Source organism: Amphibalanus amphitrite, unplaced genomic scaffold (genome assembly GCF_019059575.1).
Source record: "Amphibalanus amphitrite isolate SeventyFive unplaced genomic scaffold, NRLGWU_Aamphi_draft 000672F_arrow, whole genome shotgun sequence".
In the NCBI taxonomy this organism is placed as follows: Eukaryota; Metazoa; Arthropoda; class Thecostraca; order Balanomorpha; family Balanidae; genus Amphibalanus; species Amphibalanus amphitrite.
The window spans coordinates 321183-341507 of NW_024882166.1; the positions used below are offsets into that span (position 1 = coordinate 321183).

At 58.5% G+C, this 20325-nt stretch overlaps 1 protein-coding gene across 1 annotated transcript in view; it reads left to right on the forward strand.

The window, feature by feature from the left end:
* Positions 1–643: 643 nt before the first annotated feature.
* The window catches only part of LOC122364372 (vegetative cell wall protein gp1-like), a 33019-nt gene continuing 13337 nt past the window's right edge, over positions 644–20325 (forward strand). Inside the window, exon 1 of the mRNA XM_043334678.1 lies at positions 644–843. The gene's annotated coding sequence lies outside the window, so the exon portion shown is untranslated. The remainder of the gene's footprint in view (positions 844–20325) is intronic.

Consider the following 20325-nt stretch of genomic DNA (forward strand, 5'->3'; position numbering starts at 1 on the left):
TTCTTATATAAAAAATACATTGAAGAAGGATGCATATTGCAGAGGACATTCCCTTCAGTTACAAGGAAGACCTAAAAAGGATTAATTCATAACTATACCGTGTCAAAAATAGCCATCAATACTTAACCATGCCAAAGAGTCATATCATTGCCTTTCAATGTCACACAGTTCTATCATTAATTGTCGGAGGCATTCCAAAGCGCGCATCAATCGACTGCCATTCACATCGCGGTTTTAGCCATCAGCGATGGCCTTCCATGCAGTACCGTCCCAGTGGGAGCCCCTATCGAGGCATCCCAGAAGCACCCCACCATACAGCAGTATCTGACGATCACCGGCCAAGGCCGTGATGCTGCGGCATCTTTTCTCTGCGGCAGGATCTGCGGCCAGCCCCGCGGCGTCTGCCGCACGATCCGACACGCCTGCAGACCGATCCGCCTCAGTGGTCAGCCCTCAGGTCACCGGGCCAGCCCTGCCCGCGGCGCCGGGGGTCACAGGGGGGCGGGGGGGGGGGCGGCCAGGCCCCGCCCCCGGCTGGGCGTGTCGCCACTGAAACTGGACCGCCGCTCGGCTGACCAATGTCGGCCGGCGGCCGGCCAGCGGCCAGCGGCGGCCGGCCGGCGCCGACCGGCCACTATTTGGTTCAGTAGTGCGCCCGACGGCGCCGAGACAGCAGCTGCTCTCGAGCGGCGCGGCCGAGCGAGCAGAGAGAGCGCGTGAGCGAGCGAGCGCACGAACTGAGAGACTGAGTCGGTGGCGTGTGCCGCCCACCCGAGTGACCCGCGCCGACCCCTGTTGACCCGTGCGACCCGCCCGCTGCAGCCGAGCCGCCGACAGACGCCGGTAAGTGTTAGCCTGATGGGTTTATTAGCGGCCATGTCAGAACGGTGACTGATTGATCCGCCACTCGGCGCCGGCCGCCGGGTCGCTGTGGACGGACCGGGTCGGATGGGTGCTGACAGGTGTGCTGCCGGTGACTGCCAGAACCACACTCGCTTTCTGTGAAATTAGCGTGCTTGCTGACGACTGGTTTGCAATACTTCTTAGACAAGTGCCACACTAACTGCACGAAATACAGCACGAGCCAAACGTGCCTTGTGCAGGTTCTTTACAACTTACTTTTTAATGTCATTACGAGTTACCTGCAAATGTTATTTTTGGCCACAAAACGTGTCAAACTCAAATTGCATGTTTGAAGTCGATTGTGATTAACTTCGGAACAGACGGGCTTCCTAAAGTTCGCGGTTATTTATAACCTAGAATAGCAAACGATCTAAACGTTTCTCTTTTAAATAACAACTGAAGTGCACACATGTAGTGCACGATTCATGAGGCTTAGTAGAAGGCTGTTCGATATTTGAAAACTGACTGAACAATTTCTACTCTGATAAGGAGAGCTGCCTAGCATCATAGACCAAGTCGTTCAATGTTTATATTTTGTGGCTAAGAAGTCAGCACAAAACACGTGCAAGAGCTGTTGTGCAAAGAGCATGTGCCGCTTCTTTGATGGCACACTTGTTACCAGCCGTATATATAAGGGGTCTTCCATAACGTAATCCAGGCCGACACGTTCTAAAGTCGTCTGGTGGTTTTCCAATGCTCCTTTTCTTCCACCTCGCCGGGCGCACGTCAAATCGGTCAGCATTTCAGCTGTGCCCTGTCATATCTGGCCTCGGGAGAGCCCCCTCCATAATAGATGGTGCCTTAAACGTCAGCCCGACGGAGAGGCAGCGCGCCTTTTGTGGCTATACGAATGCCGAGCAGACTATCTCAGCCGAGCGCTCCGTGCGTACAGACGGCCGCCGGCGAGGGATCCTCCTGTCTCGTGACCGACCTGACCGCGACGACCTCCTGAAACGAGATCAGCTCCCGATAGGGCGGCCTCCGCTGTTGGGGAAAACTGACACCGCAGCGCTGCTGTGAGGTAACGTGACATTGTGGTGTCACCGTATCTCTGACACCGCGGCTCCCGTTGGGGCCCGTCTTTGTACCGCCACAGTGATCCCTGCTGGAGGCCGGTGAAGAGGAGTTCACAATGGTCATGTGATGCCCCTCTGTGCCGTTTTTGAGGGTTCTTATACGGTTGTTTAGACTGTGAGCTGTGTCAGTCTAGCTTGGCCTCCAGCTTTCAGTTTGGCTTCACCGTTTAGTAATTCTGTCCCACTAACTTAGTTTTGACACGTTCAGTACGCCATTAACAATCGCGTCCTTCGCAGGCTTTCGCTTTTCATTACTGAAAATGATACGCATTACAAAAAGAAGGCGACACGAAGCTGAAGTTTTTTAATGATGCGACGTAACAATAATACGAAGCTGAAGGTTTTTTTTTAATGATGTGATGTAACAATCATATCTGACCCGTGCACCTTTCAGACGATCGTTTTGTATCGCATTTTCATTTCATTAAAAACTGATTTCTGTAAGTGTTTTTGTAAGACAAGAGATGTGACCGACTGTTGCAGTTAAAATATGCCGATAAAAGGACCTGCTGCATTTATCTGTTAAAATAACATATATAACAGGAATCCTACTGCAAAACTTCTCAGTATTCATAGACCGTATAGTTCAACTCTTGCTAGCATTATCATGACAAACAAAAGGACAGCTCTGGGCACCGTCTTTTTGTGAGATCACACCTGTGTGATCTTTCGTCTTTTCTTGGTGCTCCTGCCTTCGTTAGACCTCCATATCCACTGACCCCGAGAGCACCCCAGCACCTGACAGACCACCCGACCGAGCGGAACAAGAGGCACTCGCCGAACATGGCCGCATCATTTATCAGACGGAATGAATCCGATCGCAGCTGGCGCCGATGAGAGGCCGCACCCGGCGCCCAATTTTATTAATTACGTAATGACCCGGTAATTTCATTAGGGCAGACGGCCCCCAACACGAGCCATCGTTCAGGCGGTGCCTTTTTGCGCGTGCGGTCGTGCGCGGTGTCTGGCGGTCGAGCGGCGGTCATTTGTAACGTGCCGCCACCGCGCCGTCCCGACTGCCCTTTTGTTCTCAACAGGACGTCGGTGACGGGCTGTAACAAATCAGGGGCAGAGGATAGCGGCAGGGCAGCGGTGCCAGTAGACACTGTGTTCCATCGCCCGGAGAATTCCACTGTGACCCACAGACCGACTGGCCGAAATAATGAGTCCTCCACAAGGCGAGCGAGATGAATGCAGAGCACATGCGCCTGGCCATACTGGGAGCATGCGTGTCCGATTGCAGAGAGGGCCGCGAGACAGCCGAGACGGACAACAAGCCTGCAGGAGGCTGTCGGTATTGGACACGCACGTGCCGATACTTGGGCGGATCACCGGCGGCGCGCAGAGGGGAAAAACACACAGAGTTGGTAATGAGCGGTGTCCAAGACAGGCTACCACGCGGCCACACACGCAACGACCGCAAACCGATGGACAGATTTTTAATGTACGTCACCTTGAGTATGGGTTATCGTGCAGCAAACATGCGTACGAGGTGGAGAGCAATAATCAAATTGCATGCGAAAGTCCAGAACTGAGCATGCAATTGAATATCCTTGCAACTGAAAAAAATGTTTGAAAAAAATGAGTACCTATATAAATACTCCATAAGTGTGACCAAATTAAAATGATAATGTATCGGACAAAACCTCAAATAAGCATGCGCAAATACCAGAGCTATTGATCGATCTATTTGGGCCTCTCTGTCGATCGGCAGGCCTCATCAGTGACCTTCTGAGTGACGCCACCTGACTCTTCCCACTCGCTCCTCCCACTCCCTCCCGTAACTCCGCCATCGACAGCGCTCCCGAGTGATAACTCGAGTTCTGGCGGCTCTCCAAACGACTGCCTCGGGCCGTCCTGAAAACATGGCAATCGCCGCCGCTGGAGCACCCGCCGCCGGAGAGCCTCCTGACCAGACAATGCGCCGCTGTATTTGCTCAGAGTAGCAGCGGGAGTCGGCCGCGGACAATGAGAAAGGACAGCCCGCCGTGTTGAGATCTCCCGCAGAGTTGATGGATTCGGTAGGCGGCGGCGCGGCGGCGGCGGCCGCTGAGGTAGACCGAACAAACCGGGCCACTGTATGAGGAGGCAGAGCGAGAGTACCTACTCGAGCGAGCGACACCCGGCGCCGCCTGCGGTCACTAGCTGTCACACGGATAGGCCAGACGAGTCAGCGTTCATCTTGTCGACGCATTACTTCTCCAGACATCTCCGTGATAATACACACACCACGGCAGGCGTACGAGCGGCGCCGACGCGGTGCTTCTTCAGATATACGGCGGCGGCGCGCCGAATACACGATCAGCCCCGCCGCCGCCGCCGGGTCGGGATGCAGCCGAGCCGCGGAGCTCAGCCTTGAGGACGCCGGCGGCGGCCGACCGTCCTGCACCGGGACCGCCGCCGCCCCAGTCGACCTCACCGGTCTGGCGACCGCCCCCGGCCGGAGAGGAGGCTCACCGCCCAGCGTGGGACGAATTTGTGGCGACCGAGATGACAGAGACAGAGATACGGTCCAACTGTGGGTAGCTGACGTCGGGAAAGCTACATTGCATAGGATTAGGCCACACTGATGGCAAATTAACTTATTGGCTCTTGACGCTTTTTGGAGTAGGTAGCACCATGAAGTTGGAGGCATATACAGGGTGATTCATAGCCGTGTGACCGAAAATAAATGAAAACTACAGGAAATGCATTCGTGTTGCATGCCATTGCCAAGTACCATATTAAACAGCCAAATCTGAAGTTTTGATCCATGTATAGCATCAGTCACAAATACTTTTCGTTCGACTCTAACAAGCTTCTTTTAAACAAGATGTTCAAAATGGCCACCTCGGCGACGGATGCGGGATGCACTCCAGCGCCAGAGCCTAAAGTTGGCGATGGCGCGGACGCACAACATTTCTAAGGAAATAGAACCAAAGCAGCCTCCAATGGCATCATTCAGCCCCAGAATATCCTGGGGACTCTCCTCACAGACCTCGGACTTTGCATAGCCCCAGAGGAAGAATTCCACGACGCTGAGCTCCGGCGAGCGTGGCGCTCACCTGACCTCAGCGCTCTTTGAAATCAACTTTCCGGGGTTCGCTTACCATTTTTTTTTTGTGTGTGCCGTGTTGAACATTGAACCGTGCCCTCTGCTTTGAATTGATTAATGATTCTATGACTTTGTTATCTTCTTTGGAGTTTCCCTTGGGTGCAAGCCCTCAGACGTGCAGAAACATCTTTGTGTTTGCTTGATGGACTGCGTTAACCTATACAAATTACACATTTTTACTTTTTGCTGCGCTGTGTACATCTTGAGCGACACACAGACCAGACCAAGATAGAACAAAACTTCATAAAATTTTCTACTAGCACGTGAAATTTCACACGAAAATATGCAATCCTCTTCTCAAGAGAGATCAACTAAATAGGTCACATGGCTATGAATCACCCTGTACTCGCCACCCGCATTATTTGACATTATGATCAACATGTTATTTCCATTACCCTCCGTCCGACAAGAAGTGGTCCCGTGAAACTTTCACGCTCTGTCGGCGAGCTCCCACGCTCTGTCCCCACATCCGGAAGTAATCACTTCGCCAACAACTACCGCCTCTGTACCAGCTCGTGCTGTTCTCGCCACCACCGTCATCGCCGTCATCGCCGTCATCGCGGCCGGAGGCGGGCGCCGGCCGTCATCGGGCGGTGTCCGCCGGCGGTGAGAAACGTCCAGAGCTCGTTCCTGTCGAGCGGACACGTCCGGTACTGTCCGATGCAGGGCTGGACGGGTGCGAGTGCGGGACACGGCGCGTTATTTAGACGGACACCTCTCCGGAGCGATAGCAAAGCGACAAGTCCCGTCTGACGTAACACCGCCAGAAGGGCGGCTATTGTTCAGCGGCTGGCGAACGGTGGACAGCGCCCGCCCAAGTGACGGATGTCGTTTGGTTTGCTACATGTCAGATGATATAAAAAAATGTATCAAACTATTCTACTTTCAGGCTATCAGAATACGGATGGCAAATGGGATGTCAAAATTCTAAGGAAAAAACTGGAAAGAATAGGAATGTAAACTAAGATATTCAAGTTCTCGGGTAAAAAAGTACTTGTAAAACGACAAAAAAAAACTATTCAGCTATAGACCTGACCATACAATCAGATCTTAGACAGTTGCTTGATTTATTAATTGTTTCATTTATGAGTGCCGAAGAATGTCTGTGCACATGCCATTGGCTTGTTAACGTTGCTGGGGCTTAGCATTCTTTGGACGTCTGTGTCGCAAGCCCAGCGGCCAACTGGTGTCAGGGTCGGGACTAGTATACCATGTGACATGACTGGGTCAGTATTTGGCCGGGGATTAGCCCACTTGTTACAGCATCCAGCACGCTGCAGCGTCTGAGCAGCTCACAGCGGGTTGTTTCTCTCGGACAGCACGACGTAATCCTGACCATTCATTCAGCTGCTCCTCTGTGACTCATGCTCACCATATAACCGTGCGTGCGTGCTAGGCGAACAGATTACCGACAGCAGCTCATACCACCCTGGCGCTGCCTGGCGACGTGCCTTGGTAATCCTTAGAGCGGCGTGCAGTTCATACCACCCTAGCGGTGCGCGAGCGACGTGCCCACTAATAACTCGGCGCACAGCCCGCTCCGGCTCCTGTGTGGCGTGCAGGCGCGCACGACAGTGGCGGCCCCCCGCTGACGGCCGCCGCGACCTCCACCGATCATGTCTGTCCACCGCCGGCGCCCACGGGACGAGGGCAGTCACCAGCTACGGTCAGCGCCGGCTCCGGTTACCCGACGGATGTGTTGTTGCTCCGGAGGGACGGCCGAGACGAGCGGCCACCGGCGCGGCGGCGTGTCCACCTGTCGGCCCGCCGCCCCACGCGCGTCACCCGCGACACGGACACGTGTCGTGCCACGCACAAACACGTGCTCATGACGAGACGGCCAGGGTGTTCCCCAGCGCTGATCGGTGGGTGCGAGAACAGCCTACGCTTCATGGCCGCCTTCTAAGCCGCATGACCCACCTTATGCCACCCTACTCACTCCACAGTCACCACAGCTCGACCTTACCACTCCTACCCATTCCCCTGCAGTCTGAGCAGCTCAGCTCAGCCCATTCCAGCCCTACCGTCAGTTTATGACACACTCAACAGCTCCGTCAGCGACTGCCTCGCCGACAGCCGGCCTCGCGGGGCCGTGTCTCGGCTGATCTAGGAGACACACCGGACAGCACGCCGCCCCACGACACCCACCGAACCGTCAGCACGCCCAGTGGCCGACCCGAGCGGCGGCTCTGAGGACGCGCGCTGAGAGCCCGCTGAGGACCTCCGAGGGTCTGTGAGAGGACCAATCGGACCACTCAGCCACCCGGGGGGTCGGCGGCGGTCCCATTCATCCTGCCGTCAACAGACAGAGCCAAACACTTCACAGTCGAGAGCGGACAAAATGGCATTGTCGCCGCCCCGAGCTGGACAATCAACGGTCGGTCATTACCGCCGGCGGCGAAGATGGGGATGGAGAGCAATTGGACGGGATGGGGTCCTATATGGACTGACGGGATAGACTACTTTTCCTGGGGCCATTCTTTCTGTGTCAGTGGTATCGAGGCCAAGTCGTTCTCTGTGTGTCAGTAGTGTCAGAGTTTTGTTCTCTCTGTGTCAGTGGTGTCGGGTTCGTACTTTCTGTTTCAGCGGTGTCTCTATGCCAGTGATGTCGAGGCGTGTCGACCAGTGTGTCGGTCGGCGGCTGTCGAGCGGCACCGGTTTCACGCGCCGCTGCCTCCCTCTCCTCCCACAACTAATGACCGTCGCTGGCTGAAACCGAGCCGCTCCAGAGCGTGGCGTTGACGGCTCGGTAATGGCCTGGCGCCGACAGTCGGTGCTCGGCGCCAGCCGTGAGTCGGCAGAGATCTCCGCGCCGGATGACGAAAGTACGACGACAGAAGCTGAAGGCTGACAGTCTTTGTCTGAGGAGCGGAGCGGAGATAATGAATGAAGCCAAGCGAAATAAGTCAGCAGAAAACAGCAGATCGAGCAAGATAACTAAAGAACGACAGACAGAAACACAGAGGCCAAATCTGACAAGGTGCATCCGTGGGCATATATTCAAGCAACCCGGCACACTTCTTTTTCTGTCAGCAAAACGAGCTGAGCTGTCAACGCTGCGGGGGTCGAGAGGAACCGAGAGACGCGGCGGGCAGCTCGGACGGGCGGAGCAGCGCTCGCCGGCAGACGACAGTCGCGTCCTCAGGTAATCCTCTCCACCGGACGTGGCGGAAAACGACCGCCCAGAAAATCCCGGCTTAGCGGCACGCGCCGGCGCGTGCTCGACGTATCTGGCGCTCCGCCGTCGCGACCGCCAAGCTGGCAGCGCCGCTGAGCACGATGGGATTAGCAGCAGCGGGACACGGCGCGTTCTGTACGGGGCGCGACCGACACGACCCGGCGCGGCGGCGGAGAGGGTCGTCCTCGACCGCGCCGGGATCACACGGCCCACCACTAAGCTCCTTGGCTGCGGGCTGAAGTCGTAGTCCAATTATCCCCGTGACACGGAGCGATGGATCAACGGAAAATCTGTTTATTGTGGTCATCAGTCATGGTGGCTGCGTGGTGGAGCGTGGCCAGAGAGCAGCGGTGACCTCAGCGGGTCCGCTGGGCTCTCCCCTATCCAACACCAGCCGAGCGGAGCAGGACGGCCGACAGAGGGCTGTTGTTCTGGCTGGCGTCTCGGCAGGTAATTGCCGCGGGTCACGGTTGAGCGCGCGCTCAGTGGAGTCGAGAACGAGCCGCGTCGGTCTGTCGGTCGGTCGGCCTCGGCTGTCGGAGCGGCTCTGTGTCGGCCGGATGCCACACCCGACCACGCCCGCCGCGCCGCCGCGCCGCCCCGGATCTGCACACCAGCCTCGGGCGCGCGCGAGCCGATTGCCCACCGCAAACCGAGTTGGTCACGCAGCTCCGAGAGCCGATCGCTGACTGATGGCGGCACCCCTGTGAGCGGTGCCGCGTGAGTGATCCGTGCGGAATCCTCCGCAGTATAAACCGTGAGATCACCGCCCATCGATCGCTTCCGATGAGGTCTCATTGACGACTGACCTGACCTCGCCATGGCGGAAACACTCAGCGTCTGGGCGTGGTGATGGTGATCAGGGCCTCGCCTTGGACACGTCACGGCCGCGTGACGCCGCGTAACGGGACACGTAACCGGTTGCGTCACGTTCGCAGGGGCTGCGTCACATTTGTCTCGAGCTTTCAGAGTCGGTAACGTGCCGAGACCGCCGCCCGCACCGTGTCCAATCGCCAGGGGCGGATCCAGCATTTTGCCAAGGGAGGGGCTATTCCGAATCGGGGGCCCCCCATCGATGGGGGCCCTACCTACCCCCAAAAGTTTAAGCCTGGATTTCGTCCACTTTATTTTTGGGGGCCCCCTATCATGCTTTTTTTTGCAAAAAAAAAAGAAAATGAGAAAGTCGCCCGGGGGGGCGCTATAGTCCCTATCGCCCCCCTGGATCCGCCCCTGCTAGGAGGCCTTGTATGTGAACTAGGAAGCCCTCTGTGATAGCTAGGAGGCCCTCTGTGCAGATGCGAGCGCAGGCCCTCAGTACAGACTTGGAGACCCTTTGTGTGGATGCGAGTGGAGGCCCTCTGTGGAGATTAAGAGGTCCTGTGTTGGCGAAGAGGATATCTGTGCAGGCTTGGAGTCCCTCTGTGCAGGATAGGAGACCTTCTGTGTGAGTTAGGAGGCCCTCTGTGTTGGCTAGGAGGCCCTTTGTTCGGATGCGAGTGGAGGCCTCTGTGTAGGCTAAGAGATTTTGTGTTTGTTAGGACATCTGTGCAGGCTTGGAGGCCCTTTGTGCAGGTTAGGAGGCCCTGTAAAAGTGGTCATCTCTGTGAGTATAAGAGACCTCCAAGTTATGAAAAGCTTTACCAATCTCCTAACAAAGAAGTCTTCTCAGCTAGTCTTCTAAGAAATAACTAAGTGGGTAGGTTAAAAAAAAAACTCATCGGATTTCGGCCACTTTATTTTCAGGAGGCCCCCTTTTCAGCTTTTTAACTTTTTATTTTATTTTTGAAAAAAATCGGCCAAGGGGGGGGCCATGGCCCCCATGGCCCCCCCCCTTGTATCCGCGCCTGCCAATCGCTGATTCGGCGGTGTCGGGTCGCCGCCGGCGGAATGGCTTTGTGTGCCGGCCCGCTGGATTAGGAGCTCATTGAGGCAGTGTGAGAGACTGGGGAGCGACCCGCGACCTGGCGGCGGCCTCAGCCTGCCCCAGTGACGTCAGCATCCCAGTGACGTCATGCCCCTGCTGACCATTTACCACTAATGACGGCGCCGGCACGGCCTCGGTACGTTCCGGCAGCGGCCACAGGAGCCCGTAAAACCGACCCGATCACACTGCCACCACTCGACGGAAGCGCATTATCGACCCGAACGCCATCGAATGGCCGGGAGCACGCTTTCTCCCCGCCCAAACGGGCCGAAAATGGAAACCATCTCACTCAGGCCGACTTAAGAGGCACATTAGCCGTTTTCAGAGCGATACCACGCGTGGCGGCCGAAAAACAACAATACCGATGTCTGACAGCGGGGTGCGGGACGTTAAAGATCTCCGACGGCGTCTTTACGGCGGCTCGTCTCCGTCATTACGGTGATGTGGGCGCACGGACCTTCACTGCTCCGTTTCCCGGCAGGCATCTCCGATCGCTGTCAACGCGCGTCTGCTCTCTCCCTCTCTCCGTCGGCCTAATTAAGAACTGGGCCGCCGATTGAGCCGTGTCGGACGGCCGGGCGGGCGTGGCGGACGGCCGAGATGGACCATTCGACGACGGCCAGCGGCGCAGGGACGCCCCGAACGGCTGGCGCGAGCCGCCGCCGCCCCCGTAAACAGCCGCCGTTCGTTAGCGCCCGCGCCGCGCCGCCCGACTATCGACGCCGACATCTTCACACTGCGCGAGAAAGTGAGCGCAGGAGAGGAGCTGGCGTAACTGGAGCGGCGCTCATGGCGACTTTTAGAGGCGGTCCAGTGTCACTCTGGCCGCGCGCCGCCGGCCGATGGGCGCTCACCAATCATGCCGGCGGCCGGGCGGGGCGCACAGGGGCGGCGCCGCGCGCCTCGGCAACCTTTATCTGGCCGGTTATACGAGCGGGGTTTGATCGGCGGCGCTGGAAGGTCGCGACGTTTACTGCCGGCGCGCGGCGTCCGGCGCGGGCCGCGCTGACCGCAGAGCGATACATTAGTATGTCATAAAATACGGCCACTAACGAGCGCGCCTCCTTTCGCTGCCGCCGGCTCCCGTCTGTAAGTGAAGACATCCCGCCGAGCCCGAGACGGAAGCCGGCGCGCCGACCCGGTGGCCGAGGCCATCAGAGCCTCCGTCTGTCTCTCGGAGCCGGGCCTCCGCCGCCGGAGGCGCTCGGCAGACTGAGGACGAACGCCGCCGATGCGCCACTCACGCTCGCAGCGCGCTACGACCGCCTCCGCGCGGCCCTAATCGCCGCCAATAAATTCACAACTCATCTGCGGCTCATGAGGAGTCACGGCGGGCCCGGCGATTGGCCCACCGCCGGGCGGGGGCGGAGCCTGCGGCCGCAGAGTTCAAAAGTCACCGGCGACGGAAAGTGGCGGCCCGGTACGGCGCCCGTCAAGGCGAGCCGCCTCTCCCATTGGCCGATCCGTTGCCGCGCTCAACACCGATTGGAACAACAAAAAACGACGCCTTGGATACCTCAAGGATGCGCCGCGTCCCTGATGACCCCGGGTGTCTTTCCTTTTCTCGCCCGGGGAGGGAATGGGTTAGAGTTCTAATTAAAGCTCATCTCCCGCACGAACCATCCATTAGCCCGCGGCTGTCGGCTCGGAGCTGCCAGCAATCACAGCCGGCGGACGGCGGGCGGCGGCTACCGCGGCTACCACCGCTGTCAGCCGCGGGCCGCTCTTTGACGCAGTGATCGCTGAGCCGCCGGCGGACACGGGGGCGGCGGGGGAGACCCGTCGTCAATTGATCCCGGCGTTTCTGGGTCAGCGTCTCTGCAAGGCGTCAACAGGCGTGCCGGCGGCCGAGCGGACCCGCCTGCGCCCGCGGCGGCCGCCGGCGTGGCCTCGACTGGCCGCGCGCGTCGTGCCGCGCCCCACCGCGACCCTGGCGCCGTCACACCTCACAGAGGCACTCACGGGCACTCACAGCCGGCAGCACGGCGCGGCCCCGCCCTTCGGCCCCGCCCGCCGTCCTGTGCCGCTCAGACACCGCTGCAGCGTGAGTGGCGCCGTCGGACAGCAGCGCTCAGTGCCACACGGGCGGCCCCCCGCCGACCGACCACACTGGCCGAGCGCCCGGTCAGCGGCCACCTATGCATCACATCATGACACCGTGGCTGGAACCAGGTCAGGCCGTCCGCCGGCGGCGCGGCCGACCGCGCCCACCGCTCTGACGGACGCCGGCCGTCCGTCTGGCCGCAGATAAGCTGCCCGCGGCCGACACGCGTCCGACACTTGGAGAGCGGCTCAGGAATGCAGCCGGGCGTTTTTGGCGGCCGTGCGCCGCTCTCCGAGTGCCCGCTATGAGCGGCAGCGGCGCGGGTGGGCGGCGTGGGAGGCGTGCGAGGAGCGGCCGGCCTGCAATCCGAGCCGTCCGCTCCCCGCCGCGGTATTTGTCCCATTGAGGCGGCGCCGCTGCCACTGGCGGTCAGACGGATCGCCGGCGTCCGGTCCGGAGTGGCACCCCGGCAGCAGGCCGCATGCCGCTCCATTCATCTGCTGTCGCGCTGGTGTCCCGAGAAGGTGCGGGCGCGCTGCTCGCCCTGCCGGCCGCCGTGTACCGGCTAACCTCCGGAGCTTGGAGAACACCCTCGCTCATCACGGTCGACCGGCTCGGTAGCTGCAGGGCCGTCTCGGGCGTATGAAGTGGTGCTGGGCGGGGCGGGACGACCTCATGGTTCGATACGGGCCGCAGACGGTCATCCAGGCTTTCACAGCCCGCAGTGCAACGGCGCACTGCCTCATCCGATTATTGTGTGACTGACATGTCGTATTAGCCGAGAGCAGCGCATCCATCCAGCTCAGCCCTGGCTGGCCGGTCCGGAGCCGTCCATTGCCGGCCCGGAGCGGGGACAGGGCCGGAGAGCGGAGGGGACCGCTGCCAGACCGGCTCACTGGGCCCGGGGCGGGGCTGTCCGGGCCGCTCTGCAGGTGAACGGGCCGGCCGAGGGCTGGGCGACCCTGCAGCGACGGGATGGGCCGTCCGTTAGCCGGTGCCGAGACCGGCGGCCCATCTTCGTGCCGACGGCGCGGGCGTGCCGCACACCCGGCCGACCTTGCTCGGCCGGCCGGGCCGGGGTGCCGCCGAGCTCCGCCCGTGCCAATTAACTGCGCCGGACGGGTGCCGACGGCGCCGCCCCCGTCACCGCTGCGGCCGCGCCGGCGGCGGCAGTCAGTTCCCCGGAACACGACCGGAGTCTGACGGCCGCGACCGCCTCCCGTGGGAAGCGCGGGGGACGCCGCGATGCGCCGGTGTCGCCCGGCTGATTAGCAGATCTGGATCGTCCGCGTGCGCGGCGAGCGGCTATTGTTCGCTCTCGTCGACAGGAAAACGGGCCCGATAAAAATCGCGCTGGCAGCAGCTCGCGGACAGCCGGAGAGATACAGCGCCCGTTCGCGGATGGACGGCGGCCGCCGCGGTGAGGAAAGCAGCGTTTGTGGCGGCGCTGCGAGATGCGAGACGGTGGAGCGGCCGTGCGCCCGCAGCGCCGTCAAATCCCACGCCGTGTTCTCGTCGAGCACAATCAGGAAACTGGTGCAGAAGGAGGCCGATTTTTCTCACCACGCACAATGGCCTCGTAATGATTCTGGGCTTTGGAAAACAGTCGTCGGCTGAAGCGAGACAATTGTTCTGCCAAGACCGGACATTTTTCACTCGACTGATCTGCATCTACGGCAGAAAATGGAGGAAACGACACATTCGTTCGTCTCGCCTCGCTGTCCGCCCGACCGCTCCGCCCGCTCTCCGCTTCATCTTTTACGTGCGATTTCATCCGAAATCCAGCACAAAAATTACAATCTACGCAGATCGGGCGTGTTGCGATATAACTCGACGGCCAATTTAAACTGTACCACTTCGGCTGTGCCGGACAAAGCCGCGGCGCGTGAGAACGTCTCAGGGCGTCTCGGGGCCGACGTCCGCCCGCGCTCCGTTTGGGTTGCGGTGCCTGCCGGGCTGCAGCCTCTCCGGTCGGGTCAGGGAGGGCCGGGCGGGGCGGCGGAGGGAGGGGAGGGGGCGCGGCGCTGCTGACGTGCACATTCTGATCTGATTCGGGCCGGCTAATGCGGCCCGGTCGGCGGGGGTCGCGGCGCCGTCGCTCATTCGTCAGTGCTGAGAGCGGCGCCGGCGCGCTGCAGCCGGCCGCGCCGCGCCGCATCGCATCGCTGTGCCGATCTTAGCCTGCCGTCCGACACAGATTGCACCCCCTCCCTCCCCCCCCCCCCCGCCATCAGCACGGCGACGAACGGTCCATAGCGGCCCGCAGCGCAATGACCAGCCACTAATGAGATGACCATTCCGGCAGCAATTAGTGTCACTTCGCATCGGCCATTATCACCTCATCAGCTTCTTACAAAATAGATTAACCATTTAATTTTCATTGTTTACTTTCTGTTACACGTTTCAACACAACCATACTGAACTGTGTTGGTAACCGTATTGAAATCTCTTGCAAAGCCTTGCACGTCTTCGTCACCGAACCCATGCATCCAAATAAATGGCACAGCCAGCAAGGGGCGGGTCCGCATTAGATTCAATGTACCCAATGCCTTACGACAATCACAGAGGGTAAAGGCAGCAATTTGTTCTCCGTACTCAATGCCTCGTCACATCCCCAGAAGGAATCGGCTGCATTTCGTTCCAGTATGTTCCAACTCCTGTGGCGTCGGTCCCCGCCTCCAAGACGTATCACCGCTGGTTAGGCTCCCCTGGGAGTCGCCCCGGCCGTATTCAAGCCCTTCAAATAACTATTCATTCAAGCCGTTCCTATAACTCGCTGTTGCTGGTCAGGGCTGATGGCACCTTCTCGCTGGTTGGCAGCTCATCTTCTGAGGGCGCCATGAGGCCCCGTCTCCATCAGGCACAGCACAGCAGGCCTCGGCCTACAGACGGCAACTCACGATATGAGAACTCGGTTCAGATGCAACGGTAGGAAATAGCGGCAAAATGTGATCCAGTTGTCAATGCTGAGGCTTGGCCAGTCGTGATCGGTACATTATATGAGTAACGCGCCACGCCAGAGCATATACTTTACTAAGCTGGGTCAATTCGTTTCACTCTATGCCGTATCGAGCCGTGTCGAACTTCGCCGTACTCTGCCTTACTCCGTCGTACCATCCCCGACGGCCTAATGTCACCTGGGCAGCGACACGTATCGGGTTGCAGGGTCCCGCTCCGCTCACCGTCATATCTCCTTGACCAGCGATCACGGACCAAATGAGGGCCCTAACTCGTCCGGTAACGGGGCGCCAGTGCGCCGCGCTGCGTCTGTGCGCCGTTACTGTCGCCCCTACACGCCATGAATTCGGCCGACACCCATTGAGCGCGGCTCAGTACGCCATCAGCCAACAACGTCATCGGCTGCCATCGGCGCTGCCGGCCGGCCGGTCCGGTCCGGCGGCGGCCGAGCTGCCGTCCCAGCACAGCCGGCTGAGCGGCTCCGGTGGAGCTGTTGATTTAGCGCGAGGAGCGACAGCAGCCGCCCGGCTGGTGTCGGAGGTCAGCTCAGGGGTCACTGGTGATCACCGGTTAGTGGCGGCCCATCAGCGGCTCCCCGGGAGCTCAGCGACCCGAGACTGCCGGCCGTGGTGGACACAGGGTCTCCCAAGGAGTGGAGACGCTGTGGGATCGGATAGGGCCGGCACTTGAGAGATGGAAACGATGTTGCCTGAGGGGTATCAGTCTCTACCCTGTGGCCATATCTGGCAGGGGTGGGGATGAGAGGGATAAGAGATGTCGAGCTGAAGTGAAGAACGTATAGAGCCACCGAGCAAAGTGAGAGGGGAGGTACAGAGCTCGGCGGCGCGGGCGGGTCCGGGCGGTGGAGAGGGGCGGGACGCCGGGAGGGGGTCAGAGCGGGGTCACAGACGGAGTCCGCAGCAGCTGGAAGCGGCCGGTGGCGGTCACCGGGACGACCTTTTGCCAGTCATCTCCCAGGGGTCATTACGACACCCAGTGGCGACAATTAGGAAGTGAAAAGCGCCGGCGACCGGGAGCGCTGACGAGCCAGAGCAGAGAAAATTACAAGAGAAAATCTCAGCGGGAGGAGGAACATAATAAGAGCCGCCTAATCAGACCGACGCAATCAAGGTGACATCATTTGTTATTATCCTTTTTGACACGGGTTGCCTTCCACTTAGGGTTGGGTCAGCGGTGCGGGGTCGGGCTCATTTCCAGCCTGGTCACATCTCCCTCCCACGACACATCCCACATCTCCCTCCCCCCTCCTTCTGGACTGTCAAGGTCAGAGCGCGTCACATACGGTCCTTAGTGGCGTTCAGCTCCTATACGTCAGGACGGTACGGGGACATCCCAGTCACATTGCTGGGATGTCTCTGTCTGTCTGTCTGTCTGTCTGTGACGGCGAGACCGGCGTATCAAGGCCACTGCCAGGCGCGCCTGCCATCTCCGCCGGACAGAGGACCCCGCGAGGCCTGGTGTCAGCGCCGGTGTGATTGGTGTTTGGTGCCGCAACGGTGGTGACTGGTGACCAGTGGGGCACTGGTGGTGATTGGTGTCTGCCGATCGGCGATAAGTGCCTAGCAGCTGGTGGCTGATAGGCGAAGGAGTTCTGATTGATGGACGGTTATCGGCTACTGCCGACTACTGATTGTCGGCTGGTGGTGAAATAACGCCCTGCGAACGCTGACATCTCTGACCGCTCATTGGTGGCCATTTAACAGCCGTAATGACTAGCTGTTCTGTCACCTGTACGACCACCTGCTGATAGCGGCTGAGCAGCCGGCCCCGGCCGTTTACTGGTCACCTTTGACCTGCAGTCGGCACAGGCAGTCTGTTCTACCACTCGGCGTAAGCACCCCGTCCTCTGGCTAACCGCCACGGTGAGTCATAAATCGTCACCGCCAGCCGTCTACCAACACTATCATAGCGTCCATCTGCGCAAACCGAGAGATTGAGGGAGCTAGAGATGGGGCCGGAACGTCAGTCGAGGGGCGCAGACGGAGGAGCCGACGCAGTCAATTAGTTGCGCTCAGCGTGTGCGCCGCACGGCGGGTCGGAATGTCACAGACACTGACGCTGGTCGGACTGAGTGATACCGCGGATTCAACTCACACCTGGGTCCACCGCAGCTACTGCCGTCCCTGCTGCCGCCCCCGCAGCCGCCCGCAGCAGCCGGTAAATCAGTTGGGACAGTCGCACCCGACATCCCCAGAGCAGGAGCCCGGTGACCGCTCTGCGACGGTCGCAGCCAGCCGTAAATTCCGCCGTCAGCTCATAAACGGCGTGTGACCGGGGTCGGTCGGTGGACACGGTACCACCGCGCTCTTCTGATTTACACCGCCCGCCCACCACTCGAATAAAACCCGGCGACCAGCGGCGGCCGCCTGCAAACACTAATAGAGTTATCGGCAGGTAGGCCGACCCCTGGTGACTGCCGGTCACAGGGCAGACAGCAGCCGTGCGGTGTTGTGCGACTCGAGTGCAGGTCGGATGACCTGACTCCGATCGTGCATTATATGAAGACCAGATGACCTAAACAGTCATCTCAGGGAGATAAACAGTCCAGTCATCTCAGGAAAATAAAGCCATCGATTGGATCGAGCTATGAGGGCGGTTCTGTTCAGTGTTCATCTCAGATCCAATATAAGCGGAGGAAATGGCATTACGTGTTCGGTAGGCATGTAAGTGAGAGGAGTTTTTGGATCGTTTAATCATGGCCTCTCCAGGATATCGCCGGCCTCTCCGATCAAGTCCAATACATCAGCATTACACAATCCGCATTCTATATTAAACAGTCTCGACGTGGGGCCCAAAGAAGTAGCAGCAGCGTGTGGCCGTTTCTCGTATTGGAGCGGCCCCGTTTGCGATGTGCTCCATCACCAGCCCCCGCCAGCCGCCCTCCGCTGCCCCGCTTGGTGCCGGCCCGTTTCGAAACGCCGCTCGGCATATCTGCGCCACTGGCTCATCCGCCGGCCACGATAAGAATAGAAATTGAATAGCTCGCCGATTTCTTCCATGCTCGCCGGACGCTATCGATAAAACGCTAACAAGCTCGTTGGCACCATCGCCGTGCCGAGCGGCGGCGGCGGCGGTGTGCCGGTCACGTGACGACCCCCTCCTGCTGTCGGACGAGTATGGCACGCCGGCACGTGACCAGCGGCAATTAGAGGCCCACCGTTCCGATGGTATCGGCTACGGTGGGCTGTGCCATGGCGCGTGTGCACGCTTTCATCTTAACGAGGGCCGATGAAAGTCAGTTGCGGCACGGTGGCTGCCACCCCCCGTCCGCCGCACGTGCTCATGACCGTCATGTGGCAGCTGTTGCGCAGGCCGGTCTCTGACGGGTCCTCCGAGCCCGGGGCCGATGATAAATCATTGCACGGTGCTGATGAGTTCCGGAAATACCGTCTGCCGGTGTCTGCACTGCGGCAGTCTCTGGCCAAACGGCGCCACATTTCCCGGCATCTGATGACGTAACCGGGCTCTCGTCTACGGCAGTCCATGTGCTACAGCTGCAACGGCGGCAATTACGGCGCACGGCGGCCGTTGCGGCGCGCGGCGCGGCCACATCCTCTGCCCGGGGCTGCTCTAAGACCGGCCGTCCCAGATACGGCGGCGCCCGGGCGGCGGCCGGCCCATGAAGTCAGCCCCCTCTTACACTGCACCGCGTGCTCTATATTCGGCCACACTGCATCGCCGCCGTCCACTGCAGGCGGCGTCAGCGCGGGCGTCTCCGCAATCACCGGCGACATAAGACAGGATATCCATTACAACTCCTCGGGTGTCCCAATGGAAATAAAGTTTAATATCCACACTTGGCGTAAGATTTGTCACCCTAAATTTACTTTACGTCCTCCAAATGCCCGCAATCTGCTGAACCTATCCTTTTATGCTACATAAACTGCACCTTTCCTTGCCATCAATACCAGCATCAGACACTTTAACCCAGTCATGACCATCGGCATCACGTCAGCCAGTCGCCTTCAAGGCTGACCGTCAGCAAAGAAGCACGAGCCGGACGACCGCAGCCAATCGCCAGAAACACATTGTTGAGCCACCATTAGTGGGTTAATGACGACTGTTGGGGTACGATTGCCGGCTGAGTGGAGGTAAAAACATTGGACGGCTGCCCGCGGGGAGCCTCCACCGCGCCGGACGGACCACCGCCGCTCACAGCCCGCGCGGACAGGTATTGAAACGGACAACGGAGCGGACTGAGTGGTAGACAGAAAGAACTGAGCCGAAAAGCGCCATGAGTCCCGGGGAAAAAACATGTAATGCGCCGTAATGTAATACACCCTGGAATGCGCCGGCTGAGGCCCACAGCCAGAATGCCTTCTATATGCTGATGACACAGCCTTACTTTTTGAAGGTGAAAATACACAGGAACTACAAGAAAATATGAATAAAGAACTTGAAGCTGTATCCATTTGGCTTCAAGCAAACAAACTCACACTCAACGTACAAAAAACCATTTACCAAGTATACAACCAAATGGGTAATATCATTAATTTGAACATTATGATACATGGTGAAAAAATTGAAATAGCAGAAAAAGTAAAATATCTAGGTATCACTATTGACCCTGCCTTGAAGTGGAAATACCACATCGATAACATAGCAATCATTATCAGTAGAAATATTGGAATCTTGAGTAGAGCGAAGTACTTTCTTCCTGAAAAATCATTACTCTTGCTCTACAACTCACTGATTCTTCCTTACTTAAACTATTGCTGCCTAATCTGGGGTTTCACATATCCAACTTATCTCCACAAAATCGAAGTATTACAAAAACGAGCAGTTCGAATTATAGTAAATGAACATCGTCTTGCACATACTATGCCCATACTCGTATTTCGTAAGCTCAATGTTCTTAAAGTAAACGCACTAGCTAGACAACAACTTATCATGTTCATGTATCGAAAATTCGCTTCACATTTACCATCACAACTTAACCAATTGTTTACTACAGTAGATCAGGATAATATAAGAACAAGAAATAGACAACATTTTCACGAACCCTTCTCGGCAAAACGTTATCGTGCACAAATAGCATCATGGATAGGACCGCGTGTCTGGAATAATGTCGTTGCATCCCAATTCTCTATAACAACCATTAATCAGATGTCTAAATCTCAGCTAAAA